The following is a 12,844-nucleotide window of genomic DNA, read 5'->3' on the forward strand; positions in this document are numbered from 1 at the left end:
ATAACTGAAAAATTTCTGCACAGCAAAGAAAATAGCAGAGTAAAAAGCTGACCTGTTGAATGGGAGAAAATATGTGCAAACTGTATGTGATAAGAGATTAATAACCAGAATGGTGAAGAACAAACACCTCAATTCCAAAACCCCCCAAAACAAAACAAGACAAATCAAAAAAACCCTCAAAATAAATAAACAAACAAAACAACAAATAATCCAATTCATAAATGGGCAAGACAAGAGATCTAAATAGACATTTTTTCAAAGGAAGTCACACAAATGGCCAGCATGCACATGAAAAAGTGTTCAGCATCACTAATTATAAGGAAAACACAAATCAAAACCTGTATGAGACATCATCACTCTGTATTTAGAATCTATGTTGTAAAAAGACAAAAGATAACAAGTCCTGGCGACGATGTGGAGGAAAGGGAACCCTTGAGTGCTCTTGGTAGGAATTAGTACAGTCATTGTGGAAAACAGCATGGCGGATTCTCCAAATATTAAAAACATAACTACATACCAGCAGTTCCATTATAGGGTGTACTGTATAGTGAACAGAAAGGTAATCAGTGCGTCAAGGAGACACTTGCATTCCCATGTTTCTTGAAGCAGTACTCACAATAGCCTAGAAACAGAAACAATCTAAGTGTCCACCAGCCGATGAATGGATAAGAAAGAAAGGCAGTACCTACACACAATAGAATAACATTCAGCCATAAAAAGAATGAAATCCCGTCATTCGTGAGAAGCAGCTGGAACTGGAAGTCATTATATTAAATGAAATAAACCAAGCAGAGGAAGACAAGTAGTGCGTGATCTTGCTCGGATGTGAAATCTTAAAAAGTTGCTCTCACAGAAGTTCAGAGCAGGGTGGTGGGTAGCAGAGGCTGGGGAGAAAGGGAGAAGGGGGCGAGGCAGATGGGGAAAGGTCAGTCCATAGGCACTAAGAAAAGAAGTGCTGCTTCCTATTGTGTGCTCTTACAGGAGGCTGAGGCAGGAGGACCGAAAGTTTGGGGCAAGTCTGAACCACTTAGTGAGGCCTTGCCTTTGTCTCTTTCTCATTGCTGGGACAAAATACCCAGCACCCAAACTTAAAAGAGGAAGGGTTATTTGGGCTCAGTTTGTAGAAGTTTCAGTCCTTAGTTGGCTGGAGCCAAGGCAGAGAGAGCAGTGTGGAAGGGCTAGGAGGAGGACAGCGGCTCCTGTGGTGGCCAAGGGGCGGAGGGAGAGAAGGGAGGGACCCGGGACCAGAACACACCCTCCAGGTGGCCTCCCGGCCTCCAGCCTCCAACCAGGCCCCACATCCTAACCGCTCAGTTTCTGAACCCCTCTTGGGCGGATTCACTGAAGAGTAGAGCGCTCCCATAATCCAGTCACCTCCCTGAAGTCCACCTCTGAACACATGAGGCTTCTGGGGGACTCTCTGGGTCTAAACCATAACAGACTTTGACTCAAAATAAATAAAAGGGCAGGGACAGTAGTTCAGCCCTGGATTCAATTCCTAGTGACCAGAAAACAAACAAACAAACAAACAAACAAAATCAATACCAGAAGAAAGAACTGAACGTTTTCACCATAAAGAAGTGGCAGCTGTCTGAGGAGCTGCATGTTGACCCTGATTTGAACATCACACAATGCATATGATGCTTCATAAATGCCTACCGGTTTATGTATCCGCTAAAAATTTAAAAAGAAAAAAGAAACATCAGAATACTTAGAAATACTAGAATAAAGTTTTCTTTTGGTAGCCATTTTAAGCAAAAATATTAGAAATTAACAGATGAGCTACTTAAGTGCTGTGAAACCAACGTTAGTAACAGCAGTGATTTTCTTAGTACCTTTTATAATTTTCCATGATCTTCTGAGGAAAAGGGCAGAGCAGATTATTGGCTGGGGATGTCAGGTTCTGCTGAGAGCAGCAGCTGTGACCATGCTGCATGAAACTCACCCCCCCTCACACACACACTTGATATGGAGCTAGTGTCAATGCATATTGAATTAATGAATGAAATCCATTTGGTAGGGGCAGAGTTTCCTAGTGGGAGCATTAGAAGCCACATCTAACATTTAAGAATGCTTAGCGCAATGGCAAGAACAGAGTAAACAACATAAGTATATATTTATTTTGATTTGGGAGGTTTGTGAGATAGATTCCTGCTCAAAAATGTAAGATCCGGGAGCAGTTCTAAACAAATTTTTTTTATCTAAAAACTGTTTAATGATTAGAGTGGTGACCATACGCTATTTCAAAATGGTGCATTACAAGTAGTGTGAAAATTGCAGATTAGTAGGGGTAAAAAAGGGAAGGGATTGTGTGGGAAAAGAGTAAAGACAATAAGACTTTTCTTTATCTGAGGAAATTGGGAGTATGGGGTAGTTAAGGGTACAGAAACCTTCAGGATTTGGAAAGGTTTGACCAGACAAGCTCAGCATAAAGACGCCACTAATTGGTATCTTCTTTCTTCCTTGTGTGAGGACAGGGGAGGAAAAAGAGAATAAGAGAGGAGAGGCTATTGCTAGAAATATATATAACTTATCAGCACAGATAGCCATTTGCCAGCTGTAAAAATTGGAAGACAAGCAGTTAAGAAACTACAATATCTATTTGATGCCAGGCTGCTCTGCTCTGAAATCCCAACAGGTTGACCAAAACGAGGCAGGGTTTTGTAGAAGTGCTGAGGGGTGCAGTCCACACTGCTGCCTAGCGACGAGGGGCGGTCCCTGCCCGTGAAGAAGGGGCTCAAGGCTCCTCCAACCTGCTCTGTCGGATTTGTGAAGGTCACGTTTTCTCTTGGTGAGAAGAACGTCATCACACTGATACTGAAAAAGAAAAAGGAATGAGGAATCTTGCTCACCTTAAGCTGAATTTTATCATCGGATAAAGCCTGATTTTTTAATGGCTGCAAGTCAGACTTCCCAACACTAGGGAAGTGGCTGTTCTTACTGCCCATACCCGCATTTTTGTGCCATTGGGAAACTTCCTTAAATCTTGAATTTACTATACAAAGATAATGTTATAATTAAATAAAACACTACATTAAAAGATTCATTAAGAAAGTGCCAGGCAGTGTATTGAGAATAAATTTAGTCAGAAACTTGCTATTAAATCATCAGGACATTTCATATAACTATGTCATTAGACATTTATCATCACCCCATTCCTTTGGCTCCAGACTAAAGTTCTTTAACCTGGCACAGCACCTGGAATATTAGAAGGCACTCTGTGATATTTACTTGGTAAACACATGAATAATTCATTCGTAAAAAGCCTCTGTCTTCTGTCTACCTCCTCCCATCTGCCACTTAGTTATGCATGGCTTAAGGAGGAAGACATTCTGAGAAATGTGCCCTGAGGTGACTTGTTACTGTGCAAAGGTAATGGAGCTCAAGATCACAGCTCAGGTGGAAGGGGACAGGCCTGGCTGGGGAGCAGTAACCACCACTGATTTCTACTTTCATGGTTCTTAATCACCTAATTTTGTTTTCAGGTCAATTGCCCGTGCAGCCTCTTGCTGGCAACATCTGCATTGGGTTTCCCATGCTTAGCAGCCGTGATGAATGCAGCAGTCTGAAGTCAAATGAAACACGAGGGAACACTGCAATCGGGAGACACAGTGAGTACAAGATAGAAGGGGCTGCTGCCCGCATGCCATGGCACACAGTAGTGAACTTGTATTTTTATAAGTAAAAGTATACTGTAAAATAATGGTTGCAAGTATAGTGCATCCATAAGGCTGGCCCGCACACTTCAAAACTGCCAAGTTTGGTAAAGCCATTCTATGCTGTTGTCTGACACAGTGGGGCTCAGATGTCTATGTGCGCAGGAATTGCTGGGGAGCTGGTAGAATGAATGGATTTCCAGCCTTGACTTTGGAATTTCTGGGGAAAGGTCTGGGATCTGCATTTTAGCAGATGGACCTGTGAAAGTGGCCCTACACCTCACTTCAGGAAACACAGTGCTCTTTGGATCCAACCAGGTGAGCTGTGCTTTCACAGAGTGCTGCTGGTCTACAATGAGGAAAGTTCAGGAAATAGAAGTTGTCTTTTCCTTCATAAGGGATTCTGATTAGTGTCTAAAAGGGGAATCTGAATGAAGTAGAATGGTAAAAATGCTCTTAGTCTTTCTTTCTCCCCTAAGAGCTGTTTTCTTAGTGAACGTGGGGCTATCAGTTATCCGTAGGCATTGTCACTGAACCTTCGTCGTCTTGGCACAGTGCGATGGCTCATCTCAGTACAGAGCTAGGTGATGATGTCACAGCAAATCCATTTTATTGGGGGGATGGGGGGATGTGAAGGGGAAACCTCAACATTAAAGGGGGGCACTGATCCTTCCTGAACTTATATTGATAATTCTCAATGATGTAGTTACTTTAATGCATAGAGAAAACCACGGCAGCCCTCCCTGTTCATACGCATTTCTCTAATTTACATAGCATATTCTTTTAGAGGAGGAAGAGTCATAGCTTTTTAGTTTAAAAAAGAACACATTAGGGTTGGGGTGTAACTCAGTGGTGGAGCACTTGCCCAGTATGTACAAGGTCCTGGGTTCAATCCCCAGCATGCAAAACAAATAAAACAGGGCATATTGTATTATTTTTATGACACCAATATTTGACAATCAATTTATAAAGCATAAATTAGACAACTGCATAGGTGATAATAGAAATATTCTTTGTAATTAGTATACAAAATAATTGTATTTAGTAAAAATCTTATTTCATTTGTGAACTTCAACACATAAAACCAATCAAGTAATTTTTTTGTTATTTTCCTGGTAAATGAGACCCCCAACAAATATTCAATAAAGAAACAGAAAATATTACCATCTTTTTCAAAATGCCTTGGTTTACTTTCTTGTTAAAAAAAATCAACAGGTTGCTGGGAATTTAGCTCAGTGGTGCTGCTGCCTGCCTCGCAAGTGCAAGGTCCTGAGTTTGATTCCTGGTACCAAAAAAAAAAAATTAACAGGTAGAATAATATAAATGATTGTTTCCTCTTCTCAAGTAATTAGATATTTCTATTTTCTACAGTCAATGCCCCCAAAATTTCAAATAGCACTGTTGATTTGTCCTGACTCTAAAAGCAGTATATATTCATTTTTAAAATTAAAAAATTCAGAAAAGTATAAAAATAAAATCAATGTCTTCGTAAATCTCATCTACCAACTATAGTTAATAATTTAGTGTGTTTCCAACCAATCTTTTAAATTAACATATATAAAATTATATATTTTGAGTCACAAAATATATACAATTATATATATACAATTATATTTCTTAACAATTATTTTCACTTAGTGTGAAGGTCTTTTTACCAAGCCATTTAATATTCCTCAAAAATTAAATTTTAAATCCATTCTCCAGTTTCCCACTTAAATTATGGAACCACCACAATTTAAATAACTCTCAACAATTGAACATCGTAGTAGTTTCCAAATTTTTTTCTAATAAGGAATGGGATGAAAATATTTTATTAGCTGGTCTCAGAGTGCTGTTTAGAAAGGGAATTATCTTTGTTCAGGAAACTACAGTTATGAACTGCTTTTAGTGGTCAAAAAACTTTAAGAAAATGAAGAGCAAGTATTGTGGTTTTACAGTGCCTCCTTCACCTAACCCTCTTTGGGTGAGGGCAACGTGGGAGAGAGGAGGAGGGGGCTTGAGCTAGGGCTGAAGTGGAGAGGAAGAGAGAAAACCACCACCATGCCTCACGAGTAAGAGCAAGTACTGGGGCATGAACTGGAGTGACATCGAGAACGCAAGTGCCCGAGAGTTTATAGAAATGTCAGAGGAGGGCACTGTGCTTCCTTAAGGACATAGAACTCAAGGCTCTGGCCAGTTTCATTTTAATCTTAAAAGGTCAGGATAACCTCAGCTAATGTATATGAAATAAATAACACTGGCAAAAATAACACATAGTTCAATTTGAGTTTTTGATTCAGCGGAGAGTTTGAGTCGGTGGAGCATGTCTCCCAACTTTGGGAATTTTAACACACATATATGTCATCTTGTTTCATGCTTTCAGTTAAAAGATACTCTTCCTACTCTTTAATTGGTTTTATTTTTTTTCCACTTTGCTTTATTTATAAGGACTCTGTTTACTTTGTTCCTTATTTGCTAGAGTGATTTGGATGTCACATATTTGGAGATGGAGTCATAGGTCAGGCTCTCTGAGAGACAGATGTAGATTTTCAGGCAGAAAGTACACAGAGGAACAGCTATAAGGGGGGTGAAGGAGGTAAGATTGAGCTGAGAGACAAGCTGAATTGTGATGCAGATGCAACAGAGGCTTCTACCAAACCTACTTGGAGCGCTAAGATGGGGGCCCTTCCAGGATGTTCTGAAGTAAAGTGTTGGACGGAGGAGGTGGAGGAGTTGGGGGGGACTCCTGCACTGGCCAGTCATGGATGCAGGCTGAACCTGCAGGAGGGCTATGTCCCAGGAGCGAGGAAGCTCCTCTAAGTGAGGGCAGTTCCTGGCGAGAGGCCTACTGCGAGCCTTAAGCAGGTGGCATCTATTTGTCAGCTTTCCTGTTGCTGAGACAAAAACACCCAGCACTCACAACTTAAAAGAAGAGAAGTTTATTTTGGCATACAATTTCAGTAGGTTTAGTCCATGGTCACCTGACTCCAAGGCAGAAACAGCATAGTGAAAGCACATGTGGTAGAAATCTGCTCATGTCATGGTGGCCAGAGAGCAGAGGGAGGTCACACCCCCATGACTCACCCCTCCAACCAGGCTTCATCTCCTAACAGCACATGAACGCAGGAACAGATGAATCCACTGATGGGTACACCACCTCCATGATCCCGTCACCTTCCCAAAGCCTCATTTCTGAATACATGTGACTTCTGGGGGATATTTTCGGTCTAAATCATAACATGCTCCCTCTGGCCCTCAAAAGGTTTATGTCCATCTCATTCTGCAAAATGCATTTAACCCACCTGTAAAAGTCACCAAAGTCTTAACAGTTCCAGCATCACTGAAAAGTCCCAATCCAAAGTCTTCTCTGAGACACAAGGCCAACAGTGGTGAGCCTGTGTAAACATACAAAACAAGCCAAGTACTTCCAGGATGCAATGGCACAGGGTAAACATTCACTTTCCAAAAGGGAGGACTAGGGGAAGAGAAAGAAACGATATCGAAGCAGAACTGAAACCCAGCAGGGCAAACATGAAGTCCCGTGGCTCCATGTCTAGCACGGGGGGCAGGTTGCGGTGAGACGTGGACTCAGACAGCCCTGTCCCTAGAGCATTGCCAGGTGCAGTCCTTGTGGCCTCTCTTAGACCCACACTCCCTTGTTGCCTGCACTTTTCTTTGGCAACGTTCCGTGTTCCTGGTCTCTCCAACTTCCTGGGGTCTCCCACGCACCTTGAGCTTTGCTCTCACAGCTGCACTCCCTGCTTTCCCAGGGTCTCCTTGCTTGGCCTCTCAGGGCTTCTTCTGACATCTGGACGGAAGCGTCCATGACCTCAGGACTCTTGCATTCTATATGCCTGTAAAACCAGCACTGTGAGGATGACCCCGAGGTCCACTGCCGGTTCAAGCAGTAGCTTGGCCCCTTTGAACCATGACTGCAGTGAATTTTGAGTACATGAGATTTGGGGGAGCATTTTAGGTCTAAACCGTACCATGGCACTCCCAGCAGCTGGAAGGGTGAACATTTTTGTTCTGAAGAAGGGGTCTGAGTGGACCTTAACATGTAATCCATTATCTTTCTATTGTCCCTTATCTGTAGATAAAAATACCTGGGATTATTTTCTCTCATATCATTGTCGATTATTTTATTTTACTGGAAAGAATTATTGACTTGCTTTTGGGTCAGATGTAAAATTGGGCAGGATTTTATTTCTTAATTTTCCTTTTTAGTTTATATAATCTGGCATTTTGGACTGACATAATTAACAGCATCAGGTTGTCATGCTTCTGCACTGTTTATCTTGTCCTTAAGAATTATTCTTGGTGGCTGGGGATTTAGCTCAGTGGCACCATGAAAAATAAAAGGATTGTTTTTGTCAGTAGTGCTACATTTTATAATCATCCCAATATCTGTATAGATGGAACTGCGTTTAAACTCAGAAAGGCTAACTATTAATTGTCTTTACTGCCTTGAGGCAACAAATAAATGAAGGCATGAAAGCCCCAGAATGAATGAAAATTACAGCTGCTTTGCTGCTTAACCCTGAAGCCAAGATTTCCCAAGCTAATATTTTAAACATCTGATTATGAAAGTTGCATTTTAATGGATTCCCTTGCCTTTGGTCTCTTTAGAAGGCGACTTGGTGTTGTCGTCAGTATATTTAGTAAAAGCTAGAGCAGGTTCCAGTTCTCCCAATGTGAGAGGGAGATGGTAGCAAACAGAAAGAGACTAGAATCACATTCTCTGTATTTCATTCTTCCACCAGCCTGATTGAACTCACGGAAAGCTCCTTGGTCCTTGGGAACGTGTCAGAAATATATCACAGCATGATTATCAGCCCAGGCCACGCAGGGCTGTGAGATCAGCTATGGTCACTATGAGAGCAACTCCAGAAACCATGGGAATAAGCCAGGGCCTGCAGTTTGACCTTTCCTCCTCTACGGTGTCACCTTTTCAGAGCACATCACTGAATCTGTTGTCTCATCCACAGCATGGTCTTTCAGGTGGGGAGTGCTGCGGGGGCAGCACCTGGGGCAGAAAGTGTGATCCAAGAGCATGTAGGCTCTTGAATGGCAAACTAGGGAGCTTGCATGTCATGCTCCGACAATGAGACATCTCTCACAAAATAGGTATTATTGCAAAAGTCCAAGGCATGGATCTATAGAAATAGACTCCAGTGGGGTTTCAGACTTCAGGGTGGTTAAACTCAGTAGTAACTTGAGTTTATTTTTAATTTTTTTGTGGCACTGGGAATTAAACCCAGGACCTTTGTCCTGAGCTATATCCATGGCCCATTTTTTATTTGTTATTGGAAGACAGGGTCTCACTAAATTGCTAAGTTGCCCAGGCTGGGCTCGCACTTGCAATCCTCCTGCCTCAGCTTCCCACAGAGCTAGAGTTACAGGTGTGCCCATCATGCCTGGTTTATGTTCAATTTTTAAATTAAATTATTTAAACTGATACATAAAAACACAGATAAATATACATAGTAATGGAGTACTGTGTGACATTTTACTACATGTATACATTGTGTAATCAGAGTAAAGATATCCATCTACTCAAGCATTTACCGCTTCTTTATGACAAAATCATTCAAAAATTCCTTCTTCTAGTTTTTGAGATATATGATGGTACCCAACAGCTACTTACAGTCACCCTACTGTGCAATAGAAACTCTTGATGTTAACTATAACTTAGTGTCCACTGATCAAACTTTCCCCACCCTCCCTTCCCCATTTTTCCAGCCTCTGGTAAACATCATTCTACCCCTAATTTCTTTGAGACAAACTTTAAAAAAAAATATTCCACAAATAAGTGAGATCATATAGTACTTGACTTCCCATACCTGGCCTACTTCATGTAGTATAGTGATCTCATTCTATGTTATAGTGAATGATGAACTTTAATCTTTTCAAATGACTGAATAGCATTCTCTTGTGTATATATGTAGCACATTTTCTTTATCTCTTCATCAGTTGGTAGATACTTAGGTTTATTTTAAGAGAAGGTTTTTATCTGCTTGACTGAATGGAGATACTATGTACAGTACTTATATCATGCAATATGGTGATGTCATATATAAGGTTTTGGATCATTGATATGACCTTCTAGGTCTAAGATCGATCTATCATGGCAGGCCAAGTTACATATAGGCTAATGCAAGAAGTGATACCTATATTTTTAAAAAAATGATACATTAGCTCAGCATTAAAGTCTTTTAAATCGTTCCAGCCTATGAAGATTTAAATCTCTCAGGCTTCCACTGTTTACTCTGGTAAATACATAAATAACCTTGCAGAAAAATTATGTGTTATGGTTCTGTTTTTTCCAGTTGTTACATGTAGGCATTGTTCATATCTGTGAATATTTGCTTTCTATTAAATGTTTAAAAGTTTTTGACACTATACATTACTTAGTCTCTAATTAGATTGAAGTAATCAAAATTTCTATACCATTTTCCCCTGAAGCCAATATGCCTTATTAATCAAGCAACTCTTTACTGACTAGAGAGCCACAAATAACATGACTTTTGAGCTGATGACAACGAGTACGATGCCTATGTGAATAATTTCATCTGTCCTTAGAGTGCCCTTTTCTATTTCCATGTGAATCTCATCACACAAGGATTGAAGCAATTAATTAGGCAATTTGTAAGTAATTCCTTCTGACAAGCCACCTACCTTCCTTTAGCAAAAGTATAAGATGAGCAATCCAGAGGACATTATTAAATTCACTAATTAAATTAAATGCAAAAGCAGAGACCTCTGGGGACCATGTTTCTTTTGTAAAGCAAACATTTTATAATTAATAATTAGATTGCAGTCATTCATTTAATTATAAATAGTGCCTGACTTTAAGGGTAAATTCGTAAAACAACATTAAATATCAACTGTACTTGCATGTAGTGCCTGAACATTTCTACAAATATATTTTCAGATGGAAATTTCCTGATGGATGTTATCAAGGAAAAAAAGTTTCTTGGAGTTATTAGACTTCTACCCTATTTTTCTAAATTTCAGAAGAGAAAATATACAGATAAGTGCTCCACGAATACTAACATCCTAGCTGTGCTAGTGGTGTGACAACAATGTCATGCACCACTTGCAAGATATATCATCATACAGGAGGATAATTATTGTAAACTCTCCCCTCTGCAGAGAAAGCATACTCCAGGGAATTGAAGACCACCGCATGGCTTTCTTCTCCAGAAGCACCTTTTCTACTGGCTTCCTATAGACATGGCAGCATTTCTATTTTGCCTGACACACTTTCTGTCCAATAGAAACAGCGGCAAATGAGTGTTGAATGCTGATGTCCCTCAGCTTAGGATGGTGTGGTATTCCAATAAACCTATTGTAAGTTGAAAATTGCTTAAGTCAATAATGCATTTAATACATCTGAACATCATTGCTTAACCTAACCTAGTGTGCACAGAATATTTATCTCACCAACCTCTGGGCAAAACCATGTAACACAAAGCCTATTTGTAAAAAAAAGAATTGAATATCTCATGAAATTTATTGAATACTCTACTGAAAATGAGAAATAGAATAGTTATTTGGATATGTTTTCACATTATCCTAAAGATTAAAAATCATCTGAGCTATCTTTAAATTGGGCACCAATTGCATGCAGATCTGAAAATCAGAATGGGTGTTTGAGTTGGTGCTATGTCCTTCAGGGAAAATTTCTCGAGGAGGTCTGGAGACAGGGCTCAGTGGTACAGTGTTTGCCTAGCATTCAGTGTAAGTGTTCTGAGCATATTTAAGGTAGGCAAGGATAAGCTATGATGTTTGCTAGGTTAGGGCTATTACATGCATTCTTGACTTGAGGAGCATCTACATTCAACACTTATGTGTAGAGTTGACCATGTATCATTGTTTTCCTTGAATACAAATGTACGTTAGAGAAAATAGAATGGCTGTAAAATACAAAGGCCCTGGGTTCAACTCTGGGAACCACAAGAAAATAAAAGTCTTCCCAAGGAGAGTAGGTGAAAGGCAAAGACAAATTGTTAATACAAGTGTTAAAGTGGCAGCAGGAGGAAGAAGTATGTGAGACAGAGTACATGTGACCAGGCAGAGAAGGGATGCTCCGAAAAGGAAGAGGAGTCCCAGCAATCACTGGAGGGGAGACGCTGATGCTTCAGGATAAGAGTCCCTGAGAGGAGGTGGCCTGAGGGGAGTGGAAGGAGGAATAAGCAGAAGTTTGTGGTGAGCAGGGGCTCTGAAGACCAACCTGCTATGCAAATGTGTTTAGGGCTTGGTCTGAGTCACCCCAGGAAGCATTCCTGTCCCAGAGGACAGAATTGGGACTATCTAGCCCACACGTGCAGACCAAGGTATATCTCAGCTTGTAGCCTCAGAGGAAGCTTCAAGAGATGAAGACAGACATGAGGTTAAAATAGGAAAGAACATAGAACCAAGTTTAGAATCAGAGAAACAGCAATGCGGACAAACTGTATCTGAGCTGGGGCAGGGGACTACTGGGCTCCAACAGAAGCAGGTGCCACCCCAGACAATGCAGCTACTGTGCCTGCCTGGCACCAGCATGGCTGAGCTCTAACCTATAGTAAGACCTTTGCAACCTAGGTCTGTGTGTGGAAGCAAAGTCTGGAAAGTGAAGAGAAGAAGAGTTTAAATGTAAATCAGTGAGTAAAAAAAGAGTAGACACAAAATGGCCCAAACTGAAAATCCAGATACTTCCTTAATTTCAAATTCCACAGTAGGTGGAATAATATAATATTAGGGAACTCAGAAACAAAATTACCGTATAAACAGTATAGTCATGAAATGCTTAATGTTGGGGATGTTTTCCAGAAGTGTGTCCTGTTTTGTCACCTGTTAGTCAGCTTTCCATTATTATAACAAATACCCGAGACAATCAATTTGTAAAGAAGAAAGGTTTCATTTGGCTCACGGTTTTGGAGGTCTCAGTCAATAGTAAGCTGGCTCCATTACTTTGGGGCCTATGGTGAGGCAGCACATCATGATGGGAGCATGGGGCAGAGCAAAGCTTCTCATTTCATTGCTGGAGGCAAAAGGAAGAAAGAGGAAGAGGCCAGGGTTACACAGTCACCCTCAAGGGTACCCCAGTGACCTAAGACCTTTTATCACTAAGACTCATCTCTTCAAGTTTTCACCATTTTCCAGTAGTGCCGCTAGGGGGGTCAAGCCACTGCAACATGGATCTTTGTGGGGCTCTTGAGAGC

The sequence above is a fragment of the Heterocephalus glaber genome, unplaced genomic scaffold (genome assembly GCF_053883595.1).
Source record: "Heterocephalus glaber isolate CG9 unplaced genomic scaffold, H.glaber_assembly_v1.0 deba00000768, whole genome shotgun sequence".
NCBI classification, from domain to species: Eukaryota; Metazoa; Chordata; class Mammalia; order Rodentia; family Bathyergidae; genus Heterocephalus; species Heterocephalus glaber.